This window comes from Sphaerodactylus townsendi, linkage group LG03 (genome assembly GCF_021028975.2).
Source record: "Sphaerodactylus townsendi isolate TG3544 linkage group LG03, MPM_Stown_v2.3, whole genome shotgun sequence".
Classification (NCBI taxonomy): Eukaryota; Metazoa; Chordata; class Lepidosauria; order Squamata; family Sphaerodactylidae; genus Sphaerodactylus; species Sphaerodactylus townsendi.
The window spans coordinates 105,437,276-105,449,514 of NC_059427.1; positions in this window are offsets into that span (position 1 = coordinate 105,437,276).

Here is a 12,239-nt window from a genome sequence, read left to right on the forward strand (position 1 = left end):
CAAGCTCAAGTTGTCAGTATTCCAGTGATATGAAAATATGGAAGAGAATTCAGTGGAGTTGAACTTTTCTTGTTTTGTTTGGTTTTTTGCAAACTTCTCACAGCATCATCATAATTGATGTTATTGGCCACATCAAATTTTGATGGGCTTTGTGAGCAAAACATGATTTGCCCCACTTCTTAGCCAAATTCTGTGAGCGTATCTAGTTCATTTTGTGCTCAGAGGATTGCTGTCAGTTACTTTATCTTCTTTTCCTAACTAGTTAGATGAATTTGTGAAAAGGAAACCCAGAAAAGGAAGTAGGACATGTTAGCTGAGACAACATTTTAATGTTACTTTTGAAATCCTTTCCCAGTAGATTTTAGCAATTTTTACATAAAATACGTAGGAAATTTCACCAACAAGCTAAGTTTTTAAAAACTGTAGTGTTTGCAGAGTTGGGGTGGGGGGGGAAGGGGGCGAATACAAGCAGGAACAAAGAGTAAGGTAAGGTTCATAAATGGAAGCAAGGGTTATTTGTAAACTGTGATAGATCAAAGGGTTGCAGAATTCTGTGTGAAATAATAGCTTATAAGCAACAGTGGTGAAACAGTTTGTTTCAATGAGCTCTTTGTCTTAGTTCGGAAGCAAAATAGGACACATTTTCTCCCCTTTAAGGATGCAATTGTAAATTGACCCAAGGATGGGTAGGTGGTAGATTATCTTTTCTTTATCATCTTTGGCACAGTGAACTGATCTAAAAAAAGGGAGCAAAGGGAACACAATAATCTTTGCATGGGCAGACAGCAACTTCTGGTTACAGGAGAAAAGTATGAGGGAGAAAAAGAGAAATCGAGAGAGAGAGGTTGATTCCCCCACTCACTATTAGAATGTCAATTGAACCAGGTTTGAAAAGAATCAGCACCTTTTCATCCTTGTTTCATGCTCCCCACTGCAGCTTGTTCTCTCCCCGCCACCCCCCCAAACGATCCTCAGGCAGCAGCAATGCAGGATTCCCCACTGTGAAGCTATCAAACATGCGTTCAGCTCAGGGGCTATCCTGATTGGCGGTGGCGGCAGCTGCTGCTGCTGGGTGGGATTTTTTTTTACTTTTTCCCTGTCAGATCCACATTTGTGTGAGCATGTGCAGACCAACACAAGACAGAAATGAGGAGATGAAGAAATGGTTTATAAAACAAACCATCGCATCCACATGGATGCAGTGTGTAGTGCTGCTTTGCATTGCGCGCCCCGTATTTATTTAAACACTCAAAAATCAGCCCCAGTTCCTTCATACACCGAAAAAAATAAATAAAAATAAATTACTCACCACAGGGTGGGCTCAAACTGGCAACCTTTTACACAACAGGGCAATGTTTAACCATTTGAGCTACAGTGACCCTGGTGGCTGAAGGGGTACTCAGCTTTAAGTGAATGCAAGGCTTACCGCTCCCTTGTATTGCTATGTAAACTGGACCCACGTTGCTTCAGATCGACGTGGATCTCGACTCCGTGAAATAACAGAACTAGATTGGGGTGAACAGACTGGGCTTGAATCCTCCATGAAGCAGCAGGGGTGTTGTGAAGGAATGAGATAATTCAGCCCATGCAAGCCACCCCTTGGAGCAGAGGCTTTAGTAATAATGCTGACATAAATATTGTTAGTTGTTAAAAGTGCCACAGTGTTTATTATTTTTTGTAAACAAACTTGTCCTGTTCAAAAATCAGCCCCAGTTCCTTCATACACAATTTTTTAAAAAAACAATTACTCACCCCAGGGTGGGCTTGAACCAGCAACCTTTTACATGGCAGTGCAATGCTTAACCATTTGAGCTACAGCAACCCTGCTGGCTGAAGGGGTACTTGGCTTTAAGTGAATGCAAGGCTTACTGCTCCCTTGTATTGCTATATAACTGGACCCATGTTGCTTCAGATCGACGTGGATCTCGGCTCCGCGAAATTTTTAAAAAGGGCTGCGCACACATTGCGCACAGCCCACTGCTTCCTGATTGGATGAAAGGCTCCATGTCACTACCAGCGGCGGGAAAAATGAAACCAGATTCACCCCTGAAATTCCCCACCGCTCCACATTCAGCGCACGTTTTTCAAAAGGTCTACTTTCTTCTAGGTTCTGGAATAACGCACGCTGAGAAATGGGAGGAACAGCAAAAAATGGGGCGAATGTGCTTTCGGTGCTGGTGTAGTGGGTAACGCTGCAGGCAACCTGGATATTTGGAGTGATGAGCATGCATCTAATGGTGAGTGGGGAATCGACCAGAAAGAAAGAGAAGCTAAAATCAAATTTGGCTCCCTTCAAGCCTCTTATAAAGAGTTCCTCTTCCTGGAATCTCTTCTCACAATACCTCCCTTTGGCCTGGATCCTCCACCCTCCCACTGTAGACATCTGTTGCAGATTATTTCTTTTTGTCACTGTCCGGAGGATTGATTGTTCTCTCCTTTTGAGGGTAGAGAGCAATTCTGGCCTTTGGAAGCATTATGTTAATAATCATTAATGTTGCTGTGCATTTAAAGGGGTGGGGGGTAGTTAATCTGTTCTCCCTCCCTCCCCGTTTGCTTCAGCAGTCCTGTTTTAGAAACATGCAGAAAAGGGGCAACTGAAACAGTGGACAAAACTGGACAAAACAGTCACCTCTTTGTTTTCCATCATTTTTTTACTGTTCTCTTACTCCTTTCCCCCTCTTTTACTCCTCCCTCCCTCTCTCATTTTCTCTTGCATGTGGGTAAATTTACTCATGATTACATGAAGCGACATTTTTTCCTGCAGTTTCTCATGTGTAGGATACATTTACTCACAAGTAAACCTGCACTCACTACAGAGAATCAGAGGCTCCTTCCACACATGCAGAATAATGGACTTTCAACTCATTTTCGATGCACTTTGCAGCTGGATTTTACTGAGCGGAATAGCAAAATCTATTTGCAAACAATTGTGAAAGTGGATTGAATGCATTATTCTGCATGTGCGGAAGGGGCCTAAGAGTATGAAGTATCTTTTCTACAAATAACCCCCCCCCCCAAAAAAAAAGACAAAAAAACCTTCATGGTGGCCATGAAACATTTAAAGACAGTGAGTGCAGACAAACATTTTGATAAAGGTGGAGGGATTGAAAACATACTGCAAAGGTTGTAGGTGGATTGTGAAAAAAGGGCTTATGTCTCCCTTATAACTATTTTAGGTTATTGTTACATTTTTAGAAACATCCACTTGGCAGTGAGTGATTTGGAACAAAGAAACAGCAGAGCAAGAAAGGGTTAAGACATTGGTTTTATTTCTGCTCCACGCAGAATAAAAGGTGGGGCATTTGCTTGTGAATTTGCATTTACCCATCCCAGTTCAGTGGAAGCAGGGGAGGACAGATTTTATGTTTCTAGGAGCTACTCAAGATTGTAGGGAGCTGCCAGTCACAAACTGTCATATATAGCTTGCCTATATAGTTACCTATTTTCCCTGCAAGAGGCAAATAAGAACTTTGAGACAGGGGGAAAGAGTCAATAGCATGCTCCTTTTCCATCCAGAGCAAGGGTCCATATCAGGGATGTAGATATAGATTTTTATGGGGGGTTCAGGGGTGGGGACCCACCCCCACCCACCCCCACCCACCCCCGGGGGACATGGCCATGCCTCCCCAAGTCCTCCCCTCAGCCTCAGTGCTTATCAAAGCAAATCTCCGAGGCCAGGGGAGGCAGACTCCCCCCACCAGCTGGGCCCCCAGCCAGCAGTCCCTTCTGCCCTCCACTCCAGGCAGAGGCATAGCTAGGGAAAATGGAGCCTGGTGCAAAATCTGAGTTTTGTGCCCCTGCCCCCCCCCCAATGGGTGGCCACTGTGATGCTGGAATCCACCCCCAAACAGTATCACTTTCAATGGTGTTTAAACTAGGGCACCCAGATTCTCCTTTTAAATCCACCTTAAAGGGAGAATCTGGGGTCCCCAGTTAAAACAACATTGAAAGTGATGCTGTTTTGGGATGGATTATCCCCCACCATTAAACTGCATCACTTTCAATGTTTAAACTGGGTGCCTCAGATTCTCCCTTTAAATCCATGCCGAAGGGGGAAATCTGGGGAAATTTGGGGGGTGCCTGCTGTCATGGGTGCAATTGTTAAGCTAGCAGCACCAAAATTTCAGGGTATCTTTAGGAGACCCTCCTGATGATACAACCCAAGTTTGGAGAATTTTGGTTCATGGGGGCCAAAGTTATGGACCCTCAAATGTGTAGCCCCCATCTCATATTAGCTCCCATTGGAAACAATGGGGATTTGGACCCCCTGAACTAAACCTCACCAAACCTGGGTGATATTGTCAGGAGAGGCTACCAACAAATCCCTGAATTTTTGGTGCTGCTAGCCTAAAACCAGCACCCCAAGCAGGCCAAAAATAAAAAAAACACTAAAAATACAAAAAAACCACAGATGGGGGCGGAGCTTCGGACATGTAATGGGAAGGTTGAACCCAAGAAACCCCCCTTACCTACATCCTTGGTCCATATGCATGTGTGGATGAAAGAGGAGTTGGGAGAGGTGGAAATATTGCTGGAGGTGCTGTTTTCTCATCCAGAGTAAAGGTGTATATTTTCTTCTGCTTCATGTGAAACAAAAGAGGAAAGAAGATACTTCAGAAATTTTAAAGGAAAAGAATGTGATTAGTGGAGGAAGGAGAACTACCGTCAATTGCTTGGAGGGTGAGTGGTCAGTTGGGATGCTGCAAATGTTACCATGAACATATTCAAGAGTAGAATGTAACTGTGTTCAAAGGTATTATAGACATGAGCCAGTCACCTGATCCATTGCTGAGCAGGTTGGCATCAGGTTTTTGAAAAACACACACACAAAAAAAATAGAAGAAGGGCAAAGATGCTGCCAATTCAAACTACCCCAAGCCATTATCTTCACTAGGGACTGCTTAGACAAACACCAACAGGTAATATTTTATTAAAATACATTTATTAATGACTGATTTCATCGTCTATTTAAATAATTGCCTTCTTTGTGGAGTAGTCATTTTACTATATGCATGGCCTGTTTTGCTCACTGAGAATCAAAGTAGATTGCAGCAAGGTGCATGCCCACAGTGGACCTATAATGTGCAAAGCATCTGTTACACATGTAGGGTTAGAGCATGATGAATCATGAGAAAGATAAACTGCAAGGGAGACCCCAAAAAAGCATTTCAGTACAATTCAATTCAATCACCTTTTTTAGGCATAGGTTAAAACTATAAAAGATGGGTAGCCAAAATAAAATCAAGATTGCAATGACTAGAGTTTTGACAATGCCAGAACTAAGAACTTCACCACATCTTCAGATCGTTTAGAACAGCGATCATTGAGGAGTAACTGGATCTTGGCCGAATCAGACAGAGCAAATTTTTAAATTAATATGGGGCTTGATGAATTGTTTACATAAATCAGTGTGGTGCAGAGGCATAGCTAGGGAAAATGGAGCCCGGTGCAAAATCTGAGTTTTGCGTGGGCCCCTCCCATGTTTGTTTGTGGTTTTTTGTATTTAGGGGGTCCAAAGTTATGGACCCTCAAAGGTGTAGCCCCCATCTCCTATTAGCTCCCATTGGAAACAATGGGGGATGGGGCAATCCCTTTGGGAGTCCATAACTTTGGACCCCCTGAACCAAACCCCACCAAACCTGGGTGGTATCATCAGGAGAGTCTCCTAAAAATACCTGACATTTTGGTGCTGCTAGCCTAAAAACCATGCCCCCTGCAGGCCAAAAACTGAAAAAACACTAAAAATACAAAAAACACAAACCTGATTTTAGCGCCCCCCCCCCCGGCGCATGCCTGGTGCAATGCGCACCCCCTGGTCCCCTTGTAGCCTCGCCTCTGGTGTGGTGGGTCCAATGCAGTAAAACGGGTTCCATTGTTTCTGTCAGAATTGAGGAGCATGAGCAAGTCCTTTCATTTAACAAGATGCGGAGATATCTTCCCAGAGTTATCGTTTTGGGGAGAATATTGAAACGGGCCTGTATGAAGGCACGTCTTAAGGTTGGGGATGTGAGGTTGAGGAAATAGTCTGGTAAAGATTTGTGAAATGACTGCAGAATCCCATAAAACAATGGTCTGTTGGTGTGAGATGACAAGGTTTGTTTTTCGATGTCTAGTATTCTTTGTTTTATTGCATTGAGAATTTGAGTCTCACTTTGATTTGTAAAAGAGTCCAAGGAAAAGGTGAGAATCTTAACTTGGTTTAGTATTTTAGAATTCCAGTTGGAGTAGTAGGAGTCAGCTAAGCAATGCCACACCAATCTACCGGGCTTCACTCTGAAGTGAAGGCAAATCCAGAATTGCACAGTCAGTATCCAGATGTGGGATATTATAAAATTTAAGCCCAACATTTCAATACAGTATTCAATCCTAGCAATGTTTTATTGTTGCCTAATTAGGGATAAATGGGAAATCTAAGGTAAAATAAAGAGTGAAAGGAAAACCATATGTTGTCATCCTGAACAGGTCCACTAAACCGAATACTTTCTGGCCAACAAGAACCTTGATATCATGTTACAAAGATGTCTCATGTTGGCATTATGTTAAAAACAGCTTGATCAGTATCAGAAGCATGTATTTGCACTGAAGAAGAAAATTTGAAAACGTAGTTTAGCACGCAATGCCCTTGTGCTGCTTCTCACTGCTTTCATCTATCCCAGGGGTAGGGAACCTGCGGCTCTCCAGATGTTCAGGAACTACAATTCCCATCAGCCCCTACCAGCATGGCCAATTACCCCTGATCTATCCAGCTGTCTTTGGGTTTGCCACACCATGCAGTCTTTCGCTAATTGATTACACCTGATCTATGCTTCTACAATAGCACTTTATATTATACGCCTGTGCTTGTAATTGTGAGTACTATGAGATATTCTTCAACCTTGCCCATTTTCTCAGGCCGTTTCCGCATGGCCTCCCTGTCGCCTCCACGCCAGCAAGAATTCCGCTGGCGTGGAGGCGTGGCCGCATCGCGATGCACGACATGCGAGGCGATGACCTCAGCAGAGGGTTGGCAAAGCGGCGAGGCTGACTCCTGCTACATCGAGCCGCCTCTTCCCCCTGCCCCGTCCCACTTATATGTCCTCCGCCTCTTCCCCCTGCCCCGTCCCACTTATATGTCCTCCGACCCTCCAGGGGTCGGAGGACAGCGTGGGCGGGGCTTCGACGACCAGCAGGCGACGACGGGGACAAGGTGAGTGGGACGGGGCAGGGAGACAGCGCCACCGGGAAGACTCTTTCCCCCCAACAACAACCCTTTAAAGGGTTGTTGTTTAGGGCGGCCTGACGCCGCCCTGGGGGAGGGGGAGCGCAGTCAGGTCGGCGCTGCTGCGTTGCAGCAGCGCCGCCTGTGTGAATGGCGGCCTGGGGGCGGCGTTTTTACCGCCCCCAGGCCGTCGTTTTTGGCCCATGCGGAAAGGGCCTCAGCTTTGTTATACGCTTTGTTGAAGTCACGGACTGTGTTCATATAAAACTTAAGATTCTGCAGCAAAATAAGAAAGTGTCCCATTTTCGTCAGATACATTGGACATCGACCATAACACTACCTTACAGGGTTGTTGTTTTGTTTGTTTGTTTGTTTGTTTATGGAACATTAGGTTATGTAATTTGCACTGCTTATAATGAAATATATTAATGACACTTGATAATATATGCCTTGCAATATCTTTATATACAGCCTTTTTCTTGTTTACTCTTGTTCCTTGAGGTCCACTAAACTGACATCTGGGGCAGCAGAAAGACAAACCAGTTTGAAGTGAAGAAGAAATGCAAACAGAAACCAACTATAATGTTGGGGATCCAAACAAGGAGTCCAGTGATTAAGTGAAAGGTCATAGATCTAAGAAATAAGTTAATCACAAAGTTTTAGCAAGGGACCAACTACCAGGTTGGAAGAGTTAGGGTTAGGGTTACCCTGTTTATGGGTCTGGCAAAGGATGAGGTGCATGAAGATGCCAGGGATGTAGGGTCCAAACCCCTCCCATTACATGTCTGGCTTGCTTGAAACAATGCATGGAATGGAACAGCCGGAAAGCCCTCAGTCACTGAACCTACCCCATAAAAAATCTATACCTATGTCACTGGAAGGTGCAATCTAGTGAAGCAACTGAGTTACTGGAGTGGTGGATGTGAAGTATAATCAAATTATATGAACATTTATATTTTTGTTCGAGATTTGGATGTGAAACCACTGGAAGAAACAGCAAGATTTGCACTCCAGTTAGAAAAAAAAATATCAGGTTTTGCTTTGCAGCAGCAGCTTTTTAAAAAGGCATTGCAACATTTAATTACTTCAAGACTTCATGGATGCTCCTGTGCATCAACTATTTTCTGCATGCCATCAGGGAGGGAGAATAGTTTATGCTTTGTTTCATTAAGAAATAATAAATAATTCAGTTTTAAGGGAAGAACTCATCAAAGCAACCAAGTCGTTCTAGCTGTTCCACTTCAAATATGCTCCTACTTGAACTGCATTCACTTTCAGTCTCTCCTTTTGGAAAGCACAATTGCCTCTTCCTCGATAATACTTCATACATTTCTAATGAGATCCTCTCTGTTGCCGAGTAGTTATAATCTATGTGCCCAGCTAAACAACTCCAAGCAATTTCTATGGGGCTTGCATAGAAGCATAGGAGGGTTGTGGCCATAGTATTTTATCTTTTTCCCAGTTGCTTTTCTTCTCTCTGTAAACAAGAAACAAAACACTTGGTAAGAAGGAAAAGAAAAAGTGATTGCTATATTATGTTTGTTAGTGAAAGTCAAATGCAATTTCTTTGGCCTATCTAATATCCAGTATGTATGTGATATATCTGCTATTTTATAAAGCCTAGTAAACAGCAAAGGAAGTAGGTCAAAATGTGAATCCCCTTAGAAGGAATAGAAAGAGACCCTTGTGTATTGCCTGTGCTTTCATGGAAACAGCTCTTTTGATTTGTGTGAAGGCAGCACATCTTGAGGCAGACTAAACAATCCTTTGCTCTTCTTAGGCCTGACAGACCACTGGAAACGTATTCAATAATTTACCTCTAATGTGATGGTCTATTCACCATGAATTGCTAAAGCAGGCCTGCACAACTTGAGGTGCCAGCTCTTGGAACGAAGGATTCTGGTACAGTCCAAAACCTCTGAAAATGTTATAGAGGCTTGGAGTAGATTCAGGTGTGGAACACACTGATTGGGAGATGAACACAAGAGTGGCAGTTCTATAAAAGCTGTCTATTCTCTGGAGCTTTGTGACCAAATTGAATAGTCAAAGGGAAATAATAGCGGTGGAGGTGGAGGAAGAGAAACGGATTTCTTTCTTGCCTGGCATTGCTCTTTAGTCAGGCAGTGGTGATCGGAATGTACTCAGTTAGCCATAGAGTTTGGCTGGACAATTACTAAATAAACTAAATAAATTTATTCTAAATACTAAATAAACTTCCTCTTTTCCAGTCCTTGGGAAGAAGTAAGCCCTGGACATTGGTCAAGCTGTATGTGGATTGCCACTCATAGCTGGCAAGCTCCATTCTAGTTTTAGGGTCACGAGTTAACATCTTCCTCTAAAAACTGTATCATTGACACAGATTAGATTCTGTCTTTTTTCACACCACAGCCCACATAGCACAGAGATTATTCATTCTGAATATATATATAATTATTCAAAATATATATTGCAACTTATAGTGAAAACTGGATTTTTACAGTTTGTATTTATATGTATTACGCACAATGAAGTATTTATATGTATTACGCACAGTGAATACATATAAATACAGTTTGTATTTATATGTATTACGCACAATGAAGTTTCTGTTTTTATACTTGAATAATGCATGTTTACAGTAGTGAAATATGCCTCCTGTCTCCTCAGAAAAAGAAATTGCTAATATGCTTTCTAATGGTTATCTTGATGTTGAAGTCCAGATGTTTGTGGTTTTGTTTCATTCTACATAGATTATAATAATACCCATTCTGTTAGTCTCCCTGCACACACAATTAGGGAACACAGCTGGTACAAAATTCTGTCTTACTAGGCTTCTACCTGGTGCCAGATGGAAAGCAAATATGCAATGACAGCCTTATCTCAGCTACAGTAGTTGTCAGTCAGACTGTCTCTTAACATTTCCACTGTTTTTCCCCTAATGGCAATGTTTTGAAAAGTTCTTCTAAACTTTGCCCTGTCCAGTCTTTATTTTTGTGCTATGTGTCCAATAACATTGTGCTGTCCCAACTCCATTCATATACAAGTATGAAAAAAGAGCAGAAAGGTGGGGTAAAAAATCCCTAATCAGCAAGAGGCAAAAAATCATAGGTGTGAGTTTTTTTGGCGGGGAGAGGGACATGAGTTTGAATACAGTTATAAATAAAAAATGATTATTTTAATTCTGTTGCCTTTAAGGAAGTTAGTGCTTCTTGTCCAGTAATGATGTTCATTGTGTATGACAGTTTTTGCTCATGTGTCCAAGGTCTCACATGCCTGAGGTCTACTGATAGGTGGCTGCTGGGGAGAACAGTAGACTGCATTTGTGGATGTGGAGGCCTTTGATCCCTGCCATCCATCCATGCAAATAGAGGATGGAGTCATGTCAATCTTTAAATCAGACACCATTATTAACAGTTATTTTTAGAAATGGAAGAGTTTAATGATTTGGGAAATGGCAAGATGGTAACGTTTAGGAGGAGGAAGGAGACTGTGCTATGCAGTTCCAGAGCCTTCTGTCTAAGGCTTGCTATTTCTGGGAACAAATCTCATAAAGTTACACTGCAGTGCACACTAAGGAGTCCCTTATTCATGTTGGGTATCACCTGAGGCTACAAGCAGGATCACTATATTCACTGAAAGTGAAGCAGCAGGCAGCAGTATGTTCAAAAGAATGACAGTCAAACTCACAATAGGTGAAGCAAATAGAAAGTTATGGAGCAGGTGATGATGTAGAAGGATCACAAAATCTGTTGCTTCTTTTTTAAACAGGACTAGAAGGTAACCACAGTGATAGAATTTCCATCCAGCAACATCATTCATTTTGGGCTTGATATTTTCAGTACTAAATCCCTTTAAGTCCCATTGATTTAAATGCTGGTGTTAAGCAAGTGCTTTAAAAGGACTCAAAGATATTTTACTTTGACTATATTGTGCTCACCCTCCTGTTTACATACCCAGGCTGCATATCCAGTCTTGCACTAGCTACAAACACCAATCTTCTATTTTTTTTACAAAAAAGATAAGTCAATGTGTACATACTTTACCTTAAACGTTTTTTCTTTTGTTTGTTCTGAATTTTCCTTGTTCGCACATTTTATTTTATAATAAAATAAAATGTAGGAGCCAGCATGGTATAGTGGTTAAGAATAGGTGGACTTCAATCTGGAAAACTGGGATTGATTCCCCTCTCCTCCACATGAGCGGTGGAGTCTTATCTGGTGAATCAGATTTGCTTCCGCACTCCTACATTCCAGCTGAGACCTTGGGTTAGTCATAGTTCTTTGGAACTGTCTCAGCCCCACCTATCTCATAAGGTGTCTGTTGTGGATTGAGGAAGGGAAAGGAGTTTGTAAGCCCCTTTGAGTCTCCTTAAAGGAGAAAACGGGGGTATAAATCCAAAGTCTTCTTTGTTTCATTTTATTGTCTAATGTGAAACATCCTTAACAGGGAAAAATAAAACAGAAAAATATTACAGTTGTTGATTTCAAGATCACAAACTTGGTTTTTACATAGGTATCCTCTTAATGTCTATCCTTAAGTAAAATTAAAATGATTGACTTTATATCAATAACCCAGAATATCTCTCTGCCCCCTTTGGTTGCTCAAGATGCTATTTGTCCACAATCCAATACAGAATTTAGGTTCCTTAAACCTATTAATTTATAAATACTGTTAAATTGCAGTCTTTGCATTTCAGCAGTAAATTGTAACAGTATTTACCTGGACAAAGTGTAGACAGATAGATTAGGACTTGCACCATAAATTGTTCATTTTTGTGCAGTAAAGGTCTGTTTTGTACTAAATTAACCTTGCAAATCTTGTACTCTTTGCTCTCTTCTCATTCTTGGGCCTAAGTGAGGCCAATCTCTAACCAGGGGCATTTAGGAGTTATGCAACTTTGGCTACATCTGTTTTTGTATATGTGTACAGGAAACCATAGATTTCACTAGCATGCTCATCCATGTTGATGTTATGAGCTTTTGTAGGCTTTTATATTATAATAGAGTTAGGAGGTGTGATGGTAGGAGGCTGTCCTGCCCCTGAAGGGAAAATCAGTCACCCA